This window comes from Pezoporus wallicus, unplaced genomic scaffold, assembly GCF_028554395.1.
Source record: "Pezoporus wallicus isolate ANWC-B61680 ecotype Strahan unplaced genomic scaffold, APGP_CSIRO_Pwel_v1 contig_2384, whole genome shotgun sequence".
In the NCBI taxonomy this organism is placed as follows: Eukaryota; Metazoa; Chordata; class Aves; order Psittaciformes; family Psittacidae; genus Pezoporus; species Pezoporus wallicus.
Genome location: NW_026640488.1, coordinates 8,922,141 through 8,938,312, shown reverse-complemented (window position 1 = coordinate 8,938,312; position 16,172 = coordinate 8,922,141). Strand labels below are relative to the sequence as shown.

Here is a 16,172-nt window from a genome sequence, read left to right as displayed (position 1 = left end):
AAGAACTTTGTATAAATACAAGCCCAAATTTTAATTATTCTAAGGGAAAATTATGAGGAAAATACAGGATGGTTTAAGTTCTCTAGTCCGGATCATTTTTGTGCTCTTTCAAAAGCTTTTCAGGAAAAAAACCAAAAATCTTTCTACTCATACAATAGACAATGTCCCTTTTAGGTCTGCTTCTAATAACATGAATAATAGTAATCTCCCCTACAAGCTGTGCTAAGAATCTCTTTGGGGAAGCAATGACATCTTTGCATTATTAATAGCTGATTCAATCTGGTTTGCTGTAGTAACAGCTTTTGCCAGTGTGAGATTAGGTTCAACTAACAGCCTTACGAATTTCAGCATGTCTTTATCTAGCAGGGTATTATAACACAGTGTCCTTCTGTGCCCAAGAAATGCAGCCAAACAGAAACCATGCCTGCCTGGTATCATCAATCATGAATGGAATTGAGCTACACTTATCCACATTTTTAAAGGAATTATTTTTGAATCTCAAAGGGAAAGACTGCAGTCAGAGGGCAAACATCCTCATGATTCTTCCTCATTTTATTCTTTGCTATTTCTCCAAATATCTTCAAGCATCTCCCCTCCTGCCTCTTGAAAGTCTCTATTTCTCATTGACTTTTTTGCTGTGTATTTTTCAATCTTTCTCCATCCTTGTTTCATTTTTCCTTTGAGAGTACCTCTTTGTTATACATATATCCACTTATTTTTAATTTCCCCTCCATGCTGTAAGATTTTCTATAATAGTTAGGACTTTTTTAATAGATTTCTAACTCCATAAGGGGCAGGACTGGGAGACTGACATTTTGACCTCTCGTTTACTGCCAGATGAGCTATTGGGTGTTCTGGATACATTGGTTCTCCTTTTCCTGTCAGAGCAGACCATTCTTTTGCAGGTATTATCTCATCAGTCTTTCAGACAAGCTTGCACGCTAATCTGGTTTGGTTCATGAGTGATCATTTGTTTTCCACTTTTGTTCATCTTCTTCATTTAATGATTTTAGGTGATATAAAAATGACAAAACTGAGAGTTTGAGTGTGAAGGGGATCAATGCAAAATGGAGAAAGGAAAACAAAAAATCTCTGCACTCAGCTCCCCTAAGTCATTGATCAGAAACTCTCTTTCAGAAGGAGGGCAATGATTTTCTGCTCATTCACTTTCTGTTCTTATTTTCATTGCTGTATTCCTTCATGCAAGGCTCAGTTTAAAAGCAGGCTCATGGAGCCAGGCAATGTCAACTAAAATGTTTTAAAACGTATTCTGAGTTTTCATTAAAAGTGTGAAAGAAAACTGATATTTTCAAAATTAATTAAGCTGAATTTCATCTATTTGTTTAGAAAAATTAAGAAGGATTCCAGTCTTTAAAGCAAGAAAACAGTTTTCTGAAATGCTAAAGAGAGAGAAATAATGCCTAACACAGGATGATATTATACAATGGGTACTAAATCAATGCCATGGTCACAAAATCAGTCAGTTCCTTAAAGAATCTGAGAAGGATACCAATTATAGTTGGCAAGACAAAAAAAAAAAAAGCATCTGCTGAGCAGCCAAGTCAAAATCAATTGAGCTAAATTCAGACCAACAACATAAAGGTGAAAAGGTTTACATCACTCTTGCAAATCTCAAATAACTAGCTTCATTTGTTTATTTTTTGGTTGTAACCATTTCTGGTTGATCTATCATTCTCATCTTTGTAAGATTACAAGATTTGTGGTTTAAAAAAGCAGAAGCTAAGATGAAAGATCTCAAGATATAGTGTCTTTTTGCCTATTTTTACATTAGCTTGACAACCAAGATGAAACTGAAGAACTATTTTGGGTTTGCTCAGCAGTATTGGTAAATAGTTAAAACTATGTGTAGCTCACAGGAAAATACATGGAAACATTGAAAGGATGTTTAAAAGAGCAGGGGAGATTATATTATAAAATAATATTTATACTTTTCACGTGCCCCAACATAGAAAATTATTATGAACATGTTTCAGGTTTCATAGTAAGCCATTTTTTTTGGAGAAATGAATTATTGCAGGCCTAAGAGCTATATGACTGCTGAAAGACTACCAACCCATGATCGTCCCTCCCTCCAGATGAGTGCTATCAAAAACATGGTAAGACCTTAATATTGAGCTGTAAAACTCAAGGGAGAATATATTCACATGAAGTGATTATCTCTTATGTTTCTGGACATTCTAAAGATACATTACATTCTCCTAATAATACTTGCCTTCTTTTTGATATGATGTTTTGGAAGAACAGCTTGCACTTATAATCAGTACAATTTATCACCTATCCCCAAAGTACCCTGCCGTTGAAATGCCTGACATATATATTAGGTGTTGTGGATTTAGCAAAAATTGAATTATAAATTGCCTTGCCAGCTTTTGCCTCTGGAAATAATGAAAAAGGGAGCTAAAGAAATGTTCTCCTGAAGGATTTATTTTTAGTGGCTATAGAGAAAGAAACAACAAACATGGATTGACCAGATTTTATCATTTTAAGCACTGAATAGCTTTGTCTTAAGAAAAGTTTTTGGGGTTTTTGGGGGTGGCATTTTTTTAATTAAAAAAAAAACTGTACTGAGAGTGTTTGAAAATCCCTGAAAATAGCTCAATTGAGAAAGGGAAAAAGAAAAAAAAAAAAGAAAATACTAACAAAACTTTAATTTGCACTCACTAAGCCCATATGAGCATTTCAAGATCTTGTACCCAAATAAAGTCAAGTTAAATGTCATTAAAAATACCTTCTTTTCCCTTCTTTGCTAAGTGTTGTCTCTGAGTGAATGAAATTATTTGCAGTGGCCCTTTAGGGTTTAACATTATCCAACTCCTCAAAATAATAGGGCCTTTAATATGTTATCTAAATTGGCAGAGCTACGCAAAATCCATTTCTAACAAGTAGTTCAGCACCAAATGTGCAAAGTTAACCTAAATGTTGATTATAAAGGTATACAGAAATACAGTAAATTTTGGTAATACTGATTTTAAACCAACATCTAACATTTCTTTGTGAACTCTGTACTTGTCTCTTAAGAAGTTCCTAGATAGAGAAAAAACAACTTGTGTTCATCTTCAGTTATTTAATTTAAAGAAAAAATTCTGCCTGAGTGCACACAGATATATAGCCTGCACTCTGTACTTGAGTTAATCTGAGAATAAGCTCTCTGTTTACAAGCTCAATAGAAATTTTAGCTGAATCTGTGTCACTCATAAAGAATATATGCTTTTACTATCTTATTAGATGTTTTTGCTTTAATCCACTGATATTGGAGCACTAGTGTGAATTCTCTGTTTTTTCATCTTTGTAAGTTTAAATAACACCCAGGATTTTGAGTGTGCACGTTTTTAATAAAAGTGATATAAGAACACAAAATCTCAATGGAGTGCTTTGTCTGTGTGAGCAAAGAATAGGCACTTACCAGTCAAATATTTCCTCCTCCTTATATTAAATATTCTCTTACTAAAAGAACTGATCATAACCTTCTGATGTCTTTTTGGTATTATGGGACAAAAACTATATTAATTTTTATAATTACTGCATTCTACAATATGACTGCCAGATTACAGTCACATGAAATTCACTCTGCAGTTTGGCCAGGTTAATAACAATGTGGAGAAGACCGCAGACAAATGGAGACAGACGACTTTATCCCTGAATCTGGTTGAGAATATGAACAATATTGATAGTCGCTCAGTTCAGTTTACAAAGTGGCTGCTATTCTTCAGGAAACAATGTAAAGAAGTTATGAATACAAAAGAAATGAAAGCGGTAACTTCTGAGAAGGTGAATCCTTAACCCCTTAATAATGATTCGGATCCTTAACAATCAAGTAAGAAGGCAAGATTGTCCAACATCTTGAGTGAATAAGTAAGTTTGATAAAGTAGAAAACAGACACATGAATGCAAAGACTGAAAGAAATTATTTATCATAAAAGTAATCTCTCCATGGAAGGCAGGAGGTGAGTTTACAGAAGACCCTTAAAAATGCATGCAGAAGTGGAGTGCACAAGTCTTCATCCTTTTCAAAGTTGTAAGTAGTACCAGGATTCAGGGGAAAAAAAAACAAACCACTTGAAGAAATGGACACACAATAGGAGGAAAGATGAGATTTCCTAGTAACTGTATTTACGTTTTGTTATATCTTTGTTAGAGGATAAACTTTCAAGGCCTTGCTACCTATTTTTCTCTTTTGCATGGTTATGGACTTGAGTCGTTGGTCACTGTGGGTCACTGAGCTTGAGGAAAGAACTAAAAAATGTATGCAAGAGGTCATAATTTACTTGCATTATAGAAAATAACATATAAAGGCTTACAAGTTGGGGAGCATGCTGAAGAAATGTGTTGTCATCGTATAACCACAAAACATCCTGCAGATTAATCCTATGGTGGCCCTGCATGACACCTGTAGTGTACGTGGGCATTAGGTCAAAATATTAGCTGGAGCTAATGATGGGCCCATTATAACCCTCCTTAGTGTTCATTACTTAGGGGACCTTTTGAAGGTGCTCTGTATCATTCTCTGGCTGACAGGCTATTCAGTGAAGGTTAGCAACTCCCTCTGAAGTCCTGTTTCTCTGTTACGGCTAACAACCTAGTTGGGGTCATGGAAGGCACACATGGATCCTTCACCTAAATGACAGAAATAGTATAGGAAATAATTAACATCTGCATGTGGTACAAAGATTTCGAAGGAAAGTAAATTTACTGGGTTTCAAGGTTAATTTTTTTCTGCATTGAGCATAATCACCGCAACAATGAATCAACGTTGTTAGTATTGCACTCAGATCAGTGAGGACATGAGTGTTCATGATATGTTCAGAAGCCCAGTGGATGAATTCTACACAGATGTTCATGGCAAAGCCAAGGGGTTAAAATAATATTCCTGTAATCCTAGCTTACTAGCATACTGTTGATGAACAATAGAGTTCTTCACCAACAGCCCTTTTTAGAGTATCTTTACCTCTCCAAACAGTAATATTTGTATGTGTGCATGACCACAATGTGTGAGTTTTTAAAATAAGTTTTATCAAACAATACCTTAACAAAAATAAACAAACAAACTAAACACCTTTGAAAGTTTGAAGCCCTTATCTGCCCAGTTTTAGTACAGTGTAACACCCTGCATCAAGAAAGACTCTAATTTGATTCATGTGTATTCAGGTAACTTAAACTGAAAAGAAGTTGACAAAATATGGCAAAGTTTAAAATGCTGGAGTCTAGGTACATTTTTTGTTCAAGAAATATTAAGAAACAAAACTAAAAGAAGGAAAGAAATCCTCCACCATGTCAACAGAAAAAACATGAAAGATGTTTTCATAAAGCAAGTTACCATTAAAAGCTCTGAGTTATGTTCTGGATAAAAAAGTATTCCTTGACTGCTGATCATTGGCAAAGAGAAGCCTAAAGAAGTATCTGTTTTCCAAAAGGCATGAGGAAATTCCTAAAAAATAACACTTCTCCAATTGGAGGATTCTGAATGCCATTTACAACAGTGAAGCTAAAGTCTTGAAGCAGCTCTCACCTCCTGACCAGACCCTAGGGGGTTTGAAGGTAGCTGTGGGGTAGCATTACTGATGGGGTAATGAGACACAAGTTTGTCTGTATTACACTTCTGAGGCTTTAAAATTATCTAAGGACAGCAAAGTATCAAACCCAAGTCACCTCACTTTGAGTGTAGTTAGATCAAATAGATAGGAATGAAAAGATCAATATAAAGGACTACATTGAAGTATCAAAGCAGTGAAGAAAATCTGAATTCTACTGGCCAAAGCCTCATCAATATTTTGCAAAAATTAGAGAAATTTGCCAATGTGTATTGTTACCACCACAGAACCCGCTGCAAAGCTGCAACAAATCAATGTACCTTTGTGTTCATTTTTTTCACTCTATTACCCCTTCATTTGCCCAGAGTCCCAGAACCCTCCTTATTTACATTATTCTAAATACAGTAGACTATGGTCGTGGGGAAACATTTCAATCAACTCTTCTTATCTTCAAAATAATTTGAAAGCTGATTTATTCCCAACTCAAGTCAAGCAGTCTCCAATAAAGGAAATAATCTGTTTCTAGCCTGAGATGACATTTGGCAAGTTTCAGAGCAAATATCCATGACAAAGTCATAAGCCTTTGAAAACAGTTTTCCACTGGAAATGCTGACAGGTCCTTAAGCACAGTGGTGTGAACAGCACTGCTGTAATAAGCAGTAATTTAAAGGCTGTGCACTAGTTAACTATTAGTGCTAGTAAACAAGTGACCCTGATGGGATTTCAAATTAGGGCTTCGAGCAAACCATTTGATATTTAACCCTCTTGCTTTTCCACCTCATGGCAATGGAAACATTATATATCATAGCATAATATTACTGTAGCTCACTTACTTGATAGGGACAGAAGCCAGATAAAAGCAGATAATATATTTGTGACAATAAGAAACCCAGTGTTTCAACAAATGCAGCCATCTAACATTTTTCTTGGGATAATTACATCTACAGCTTTGCACTGCCTGTGTTGGCTGTAGCATCTGGAAATGAGAAAATAGTGTGCTAACTATGCATCCTATTCTGTCAATTAGCAATAATGCATGAAGACCAGCCTAAAAATAATCGTCTCTTCCTCAACCACTTTGCATAGACCACAAAGCAAATTTTAGGGAAAAACAACTGGAAAAGACATCCAGGAAAAAACAAAAACAAAATCACAAGAATAATGTGTGTAAAGATGGCTGATCTTTATGAGCTGCATATAGAAAGTCTCCTAGAACTGAGTCCCATGTATCACATCCCTCAGAAAACTGGGGGCGGGGCACACTAACTCAAGGGGGTTCTCCAGGTACCCTGCTGCCCTGTTGTGTGATGGGGCTTTGGTGGACATGCAGGCAGGTCCTCAATCTCAGTACACCTCAACTGAGTGTCAGGATGACTGCAGAGCTCCTGTGCTAACACAGTCACTACTGGTATGATACAGGATTTAGATAAGTGAAATTCAAATTTCTCTGAATTTGTCCATAGTTTAAGTGGACCACTGCTGGTATGAAGGAGGAACACTATGATCCCCATAAAAATTAACCTTTCTTCCCTAAAATTACAGATGACCAGAAAATAAAATACACAGGATGAGTTAATAACAAGGTAAATAGACACTGTAATTTAAAGATGGACCTATGTCACAAAACACACCAAAAGTTCATCATCTCCTTGCTCTGTGCTCCCTGGATAGAGCAGAAGTAGCCACAATACCCAGAAAAATATTGTTGCTTCCTCCTAACCTGAAACCAAGAAGCCCCAACCAGCTCTCTAGGGAATGGCAGTGATATGTTTAGAGTATGGAAGAGCGTTTGATTTATGGCTTTTAAATCAAGAACACTTCTAGTGCCTAAACAAAAGAAAACATTTGAACATGCATTTATACTACCCCAGAACATCAGAGAGATCTTGTGTCATACCCTCATTCACACATGCTGTGGTGGTATTCTACACAAGCTGTAAACAGCCCAGAAAAATCAAGGAGAGAATTTCATCAGTGTCTCTGACATTGACCTCCTGCAGGTATAGAAGGAAACCACAGCCCCTCCTCCTTCTGTTTCTCATAGTCAACTGAAATAACTCTTCACAGAGAGGTAACTCCTATTTGCTTTGACTGAAAAGCCAGCAAGTGACAGATTATCAACTTGATCATAGTCCTTTCCAGCTCCCTCAGGGCCTTCTTTAACCCCTGACAAATGGTAAGGCAGAAGGATTTTCACAACAACCTTGTCTTTCCCTTTCTATCTGCTCTGTAAATATAATGCCCATCACAGATTGCCTTTGTACAACAAGACTGATTTGTCTTATATTTCCACACAATTTACAGACAACAGTTTTTCTGTCCCTGATACAAATGTTGTTCATGTATCTCTCTCTAAATACAGTATGTTATCAAAGAGAAAAATCAATGTCTATAAAATTTAAGATTCAAAGCACATATTTTCTGAAGGTCAACTATGAGAAGAAATAATAAAAAGATAATGAAAATCTTTAAAAGAAAATATTTTTACTCTATGGTGCTAATATTAATCAGGTATTCAAGTCCCACTAGTATTTTACAATATATTTTGGTCTTTATAGCTAGTTTCACAGCAGTCTTAATAAAAAAGTTAATTATTCTCCCAAGTAAAATACCATGAAAATAAGCATAGTTAACTGATATGTGAGCCATTTTCATCTTACAAGCAGATTTGTTATGACTACAGAAGGAAAACTCAATGAAGGAAATAATCTCTAAAGAAGCAGTAATCTTGTCTTCCTCTCATTAATTAAAAAAAGATGGAAAAATATAAAGGAAGAGCAAAGGAACAGAATTCCTTTGCATGTTCAAAGTGTGTCAGCATTTTCCAATCAGGCACTAATATGCCTTCATATATGCTATTTATAGCACTTTATTCACTTTTTTCATAGGTTTATTATTAAAGAGGAGTAGTGACATATAAACATAAAAGGAGAGTGTCCTTCAAGGAGATATTCTTGCAAGTGCTACCACAGATTTGGCACTTTCAAATGACTTTATTTAAATCTTTGCAACTAAGAATATTTCATCTAGAACTTATGGTATTTTTCTGAGGCTGCAATATGTTGCAATGTGGAAGAATTCAGCCTCCTACACTTCCTTGCAACACCAATTACTTCTGCAAGAATATTAAAACACCTCCCCCAGCTCTCTTTCAAACTCCCTTTCAACTAAAAAGATTCAGAAAACTTCTTACCCTTTCTATTTCCCTCAAAATCATTTCTTGTGTTACTGTGTGAAAATGAAATGACAGAAAAGTGCTGGTATAGCACATCAAACAAAAAATGTGATATGTTTCCATTTCAGTTCACTGAAGGGAAGAATAATGTCTCTCAGAAGCAGAATCAGGCACTTGCTCATAAAGTTAGGTACTTTTCCTTTTTTTTTTTTGTTCCAGAGGATAACACATTTCCCCGTAACATAGTGCAGTGTCAGACACGAAACTGGTAATTTCTAGCTGATACATAGAGTCAGTATAACATCAAGTCAGCATCCCTGCCACTCAGAAACAATTCCATTGGCTTCAGCCCTGTAGCACATGCAAGTCTGAATTTTCTTCATAAAGTCTAAGCATACACTTCTAAGCAAAAGTGAAATACATCCTTAGTTTCACACGGAACTACTAAACTAATTCGTCATTGACATACATGGCAACTGGTCTCAATAGTCCCTATAGGTTTGCAGGAAAGCTGCTCTCCAGCACAAATCAGACCAGCTGTACATTTGTATTGGTCCATAGGGTTTGACTTATGCTAAGGAGACAGTATAGACCAATAAGCAGAACAAAAGATCTCTCCAATATAATCTGTAACAATACCCATTTGATCCAGTCATTTGGGAGCTGCAGCTCCCCAGCTGTAAGACACAGATCTCTGAATACCCACTTCTGCAACAGATTTGGTCCAATACCATGGAAAAACAATACGTGCTCCAATTCCTGTCATTTTTATTAGGATCTCTAATTGCTGTCTATAACATGCATTTTAAATTTAAGAGAGCAAAGTGGTTTGCCTGTCTTTTGCTTTTTCCTGGTCCTGCCAGACCTAGTTCTGTACATCTGTCTGCTGGTTCCACATATCCGATGTGTGATACTATGCCCTCTATTCTGGCATGCCACTGCTGTCTCATGTCTCCAGAAACTCCTAGTCTCATTACTGAATCATTATGCTTAGCAAAATTAGTGACACAGTCCAGCTAAATTCTCTTTTTTTTTTTTTTTTTCCCACTTTAAAAGCAGATTTGAATCAGTTTACAGTTGGAGTCAGGTGCATTAGATCACACACAGCAAAAGATACAGTACTGTAACAGTACTGGATTGATTGGCTAACCTAAAAGTGTTTGCTTTTTAAAATGTTTTAGAATCATAACCCAACATGAACTTCCATAACCTCTAAAAACTGGGTTTGCTTCTCATTCTTCAGTCTTCTTCTTTTCTTTTTTTTCTTTTACCTGTATTAAGGTTAAGGTCTAATCCTGTGAGGTATTGTGCAGGCCTGAATGTCATTAGTACAATAGTCATTAAAAATATTCAGACCCTCATTGAATATGATCTTTCTTAAGAAAAAAAAACACTTCTGGTTATTTACATCGCTGTTGGATATCTCTTTCATTCCTTCAGATAGAATAGGATTTTATTTTATTTGCCTTTCAATGTTTATTATAAAATCTCCATTTTCCTTTCTACATTTCCCTGAATTTTTCCCAAGTTTTCTTTGCTTCTGTTCTAAAACACAAGGAACTGTATTGTTCATCAAAGCACACTTTACAGAATGAAATACTCATTTACAAGATAGAGTTAGTTCACTAGTCTCTGGTTTATAAAGCTGAAAAATATTTAAGCTTCTGCTCATTCAAAAGTATCATTAAAAATCTGACCTATCACAACATGACACACCATGTTCTTTGCTTATTCATTTTGTGGACGGTTTACCCTCCTGTCAGACAAGTTTATCTTCGACATATGCTTTCTATACAGCCTACTGGTGTAAAAAATAATTATAATGTTTATTAAATTAAAATAATGAGGTTTATATGAACTTTCAATAATGCAGACAGGCAGACTATAACTGTAAACCACATGCTATATACTTTGGACTTTTACGGCTTTTAATTTATCAAAGGAAATAATTAGCACACTTTGTGGCAGCCAGTGATGGAATTTATTCATTTGGAAGCCATGGGTTTCCTGTCATTAAAACTACATCATGTCCTTCCTTTTCTATTAAACTTCAGCTGAGGGCAGTAAGAAGTCACTAAAAGGAAATGAAGAGTTTTTTTGGCAACGTTCACATACAATGATTTAATACTGCTAAAAGATAGCAAGCCATAATGTATGCCAATAAGGGATGAGGGTTCCAATTACCACATTATTTCCTTTATTTGATGCTTTGTTTGTGGCTCAATTAACCATGATTTGCAAAATCACTTCAATAAATTTATTTTCTCTTCATCAGCTTACTGCATTTTTCATTCCTAATTACAAGTGCTTCTTTTATGGGAAATAAAATTATTTAGATCTTTAACCAGTACACTTAGATTTATATGTCATAGTATATTACTTTTTTCCTTTCAAAGTAATCAATCACATCTCATTAACTAAAGATTCATTTGGGCTAATATTAGTGCTTTTGTTTTTCTTGGACATTTTTTCAAACATAAGTAGAAAAATACCTGGCTTTTCTTCAAGTGGAAAAGAAACAAAAGCACCAATAAAAGTTTCTCTTCTCCTTCACACATACACACACAAAACACCCTCTGCCTTATGCAGCTATAAGTGACTTCTACAGACCAAAACTTGCATCACAGAAGTAGCTTAGTCCAGACTGAAGCTGACTGAAGGATACCTGTATTTTTTCTTCAAAGGAGGTCTAAAATCAAATTAGCATAGAGACAGACTTACCCTCTCTTTTACAAGAGTGGGTGGTCCTTCCAGGTCATGACCAAGGTATACCACCAGCAGCAGCAAAATGCTGGAACTTCAAGTATTTTATTAAATGATGCCAGGAAACATGAAGGAATAGTGATACAGGGAACTGTTGGGTTGTTGGGGTTTTATACATAATGACATTTGTTTAAGTTTATTCAAGTTACACAAACCAATCTGAGCCAGTTCTCAGAAGAAGCTTCAACTGCTTCACAGAATTCTAAGTTTATTCATAGTGTCTGTTTGCTGTGCTTAATTCAGAAAGAATCACAATTAATTAATTTATTGTTTGAAACTTCCAGCTGCATATTTGACTTCTATATCTAAGATCTAACAGACATCTTAACTGAGACAGACATTAGTTATCCAGAATATTTATTATCAAAGCCTATTGAATTTGAGGGGGAGGAGGTCTTTAAGGAAACGTGCAGACAATTATAAAAAAGGCCTTTACTGGAGGTCAGTGGAAAATTGTTTAAATTCAAAAATATTTCCTCATATCCAGTGAAGTTGGTCACTGATATTGTTGCTGAGTTTGCAAATTAAGATGTAAGATCAGAGCTAGCTAAGATTGTCATATTGTCTCCTCTAATTTGGAAAAGTAGAACATGGGCTAGAGAGAAACCCATAAAAGAGACTTTATGACTCTTCAAGGCTGACATAGAAGCCAATGCTCCAATCCCTTCTCCCAGCCTCTTGCAATTACATTTCCGCAGGAAGAAAGAAAAGGAATTAGAAACAGGATAATGTAGCTTTAAATCATTTCTCATAGCCTTTGCCTTCTAGTGAGAGCCCTGAGCTTTTTTAACATGCTTCTTATATTGTTTAGTGTGATACAACAAAAAGCACAACTTGTTTGACCCTTCCTCAATAAAAAATCATTTTGTTCTGACATCCTATAAAATCTGTGTATGAGCCTATTAAGCCGTAGTGTCTCCTCCAATTGACAAGGAGCAAGAACTGTAAATGCATACAGTAAAGATCCCTTACAGACATTTTTAAGACAATTCTGACAAAGCCATACATGTCATTAACACACCACAGTAATAGACAAGCATGTGCTACTACTAAAAACAGCACCATTTCCAAAGCTGAGACTTAATGTCATCACCAAACTTTACAGTTCCTGAGTAACCAGGGGTATCTTGGGTGGGTTATGTTGCTTGCATATGAGCAGGTATAACAGTGCCAATAAACGCATAGAAACAATATGATTGTCTCTGCAATCCAAACCTGACAGTGCACAGCATGGACAGATTAGTATCCCAAAGAAGAGCCAAGAGTGAATATTTCTGGCCTGACAGCACTAAAAAAGACTGAAGATTGCAGCTGGTAAGAATACTTGCTCCTCCCTACCACCACCTTGGAAACAGTGAAATCCAGTTATAAGCTTATTAAAGGTCACACTTATTGTTAGCAAATTGCTTGTGTTGTTCAGAAATCTGCTCTAGTGGGGGATGTCCCTGCTTATGGCAGAGGGGTTGTAGCTAGATAATCTTTAAGATCCCCTCCAACCCAAACCATTCTATGATGCATAGAGCTATGAAATACTGTAGTATTGTATATATGAAGACAAATTTGTTCTAGTACAAGAAGCATGTTAAAAACTTTCTTTATGCTTACTCAAAAGAGTTCTTGCATAAAGATGCTGTACAATGTTTTCAGTAGTTATATTTAATTTGCAATGCTCTTACAAAAGCTTTACAAAATCCTAATGTCTGAAGTATGAACTCAAAGTTTTAGTAAATTAAATACACAAATTCCAACCAAAATCCTGTTTAATTCCAGAATTATGAACCTCCAGCAATCTTTTTTGAACACATTCCTACTTTGACAACAGTTTTACAAAGTTTATCCTCCAGTATCACATGCATTAACATTAATTTAATTTTGCAACTCTTCAAAATGGTGCCATTCTATTATTATATCAATTGTTATGACCAGCAACACGGGGATAAGCAAAAACAGCTTCATTAATTTTGGATGTCCAGTGTGAGATATCTCGGCCCATTTTCAGACTACATAGCATTAAATCTATTTAGGGAAATTAAACAGTGGAAAAATTCAACTCCAAAAGTAAACAAAATCTGAAATATTTTGGCTCACAATTAAAATAGTTCAGTAATGAAATATTACCATATTACCTCAGGCAGCTGTAGTTCATAATCTTCCTATTCCCATCTTCCTCTGTAGCGCAGGCTTTCTGAGGAAAACAACAGCAGTAAGAAGACATTGCTTTATTAAAGAGTCCCTGATTACAGTGTTGAAGAACATGTAACCTGGCTGGAGAGTTCAGTCCATGAAGAGGTGTTAAGCAAGGGGCAAAACAAACAGAATACAGTTCCTTTAAGATATTTTGGCTGGCTACCTAAACGAAAGTATTTTGGTTCTCAGGTATTTGATATTAAGAAAAATATACAGAAAGCTGCTGCACATAAGGAAACCTAGATTAAGTTTTCCCCATTTAAGGTAGGAAGGAAAAGTAACATCATTGAATCTTGCACTTTCAAACTAACTCCCACAAGCTTCTGGAGCAGTTGTAAGCACTTACCATTTCAGCAAAGAGGACCTCAGAGACTCAAGTCAGGTGCCTAGAAAATTAGAGCATAGGGTGAGAGCTCGGATCAAGCAAAGGAACCACTTTCTCATCACAGTGCACAGCCCTTAAGAGCTCTCAGTGCTTGCACTACTTCTTACTTTGTCTGCCTTCAATTAACACCTCTATCCCAAATTGTCTGTCTTTTAAGGACAGAAAAGAAGTATTTTCTGCTCCTTTTTTGAACCGGGGTTTAGGAGCAATTTTTGGCTTCTCAATACTCAGATGAATGGGAGGATATGCGAATGGGGGGTTTTCTTCTCTAGCTGTTGAAGTACAGCTAGCTTTTCAAGGTGAGGTTTTTCCTTACAGTGAAGACAGAAAGTTTGAGCATGGCATGACTCATCATAGTGGAGGAAGGGAAGTGTCTGTCCTTCCTCAAGGAGGGATTCCCAACTCTTTGAGGGCTCTCCTCATGTCCTCACTGAAGTAAACTTGTACAAACAAGTATGTATTAAATACCTCAATCCTCGTCTTCATTCCTGTTTGATCCTACTACTTGCTAACGTGAACATAGCCTGAGAGGGCCAAGCCTCTCCACAAAAGTTGGCTGGGGAGTGACTGTGCCTTGAGTAATTTGTAAGAGATGAGTGAATTGAGAAAAGCCAGCTGTTTGACAGCAGAATTAAAGCTGTTAGTCAGGTCTGTCTGCACAGCTGATGAAAAATGTTTAGGGGATCGAAAGAGACTGAAGATCACCAAAAGCAAGTAATCACGTATCGTCAGGGCTCCTTCTTTGATTTCCTAAATCCTGGAGAGGGTTGGGAGGGTTTCTCTGCTGTCATTTATGGGGAGCCACAAATGATACCAGAGAGGAGAAGATGAAAGAAAGGGTCACTATGACTGAATAAAAATGGGGAAGAAGGGAGCAAGAAAAGTGGAAAAATAAGTACAGGAGCTAGAAATTGTATGTAGTTGAGAAGATAGAATAAAAGAGGAAGAAGTTGAATGTAACAAGGATTTGATGGGAAGGTCAGGGATGTGAAGTGAAAAATAGCTACCTGGAAGAGATAAGGAGCAACATAACTGTCATGTCCCTGAGGGCACCAACAGCCCTGACTGTCCTTTCCCAGACTCCCTGGAAACTACTCCAACCTGCCCAGGGCCCAGGACACAGGACCTGATTTCAACTCCCCAAAGCAATCAGTCCCTTGTCCCAGCAACACCTCAGGGGTGTTAGTGTCATTGCTCATAATGGACAGATTCACACTAGTGGCTGACTGATCATGAAGAGGATTAGTTTAAAAAATAAGAAGAATAGGAGATGAAGAAGCTTTAAAGAAATGTATTGAATGCATGTATGTAATTTGCCATTTCTTTTAATAACTGATCAGCAAGATTTTCAGGAACACAAGAGTGTAAGAGAAATGACAGGATTCAACTGTAAAAAAAGTATGTACTTTGCATAGTCCTAATACTTCTGAAATAAAGTGTAAAGACACATTGCAATACTTCAGATAAAGGTCCTGGTTTTCTGTTTAATCTTTGTCAAAATCCCTTTAATAGTTTTATTTTGGGAAAAAAAATAAAATGTGCTTTATTGATATATTATTATGCAGTTTTTCTCCAGTAACTGACAAACCCTAAATGCTTTATCAATGTGGCATTGACAACAGTTTTGCCACAGAGTTTCCCAGGCTCCTTGCTCTGCATAGCTGTATGAATTTTGTCCTTCTGCAATAATACTTCACAGGATGGTTGTATAATGTTAGATGTTATTTACATGGAAGGAAAGACAAACTATATGTGGGAGAAGAATACAATCCTGCTACCTATTCATGTAGGCCCTTAACAGTTCTCTGTACTGTAACCAAATAATTAATGCTCAGGATGAACAAACTCCTAGGAATAAAATTAGATCTAGCCTAACTTTCCCAGAAAAGATTTTAAAAACTCTTGAGGTTGCACATTAGCTGATAAACTTCTTTTTTTTCCCTTTCCAGTTGCAACATGTCTTTGTACCTTCAAAATATGTGAAATGTCAAAACAATTTGTGAAAACTTTATTCTGAAATAACTCCAAACTGTGCACATCCACTTTTTAATCTAACAAAACTTTTGTTTATAAAAAGTTTTCTCATCTATAAGTAATAGAGTTTAGAAAGCAT

At 36.1% G+C, this 16,172-nt stretch overlaps 1 long non-coding RNA gene across 1 annotated transcript; it reads right to left on the bottom strand.

Moving 5' to 3' along the window:
• Window positions 1–11,442: 11,442 nt before the first annotated feature.
• Window positions 11,443–14,102, bottom strand: LOC130604480 (uncharacterized). Its single transcript, XR_008973464.1, has 3 exons — window positions 14,021–14,102; window positions 13,614–13,672; window positions 11,443–11,521 (listed from the first exon to the last, which is right to left on the bottom strand). It is a non-coding gene; the product is annotated as an uncharacterized LOC130604480 (long non-coding RNA).
• Window positions 14,103–16,172: the final 2,070 nt, after the last annotated feature.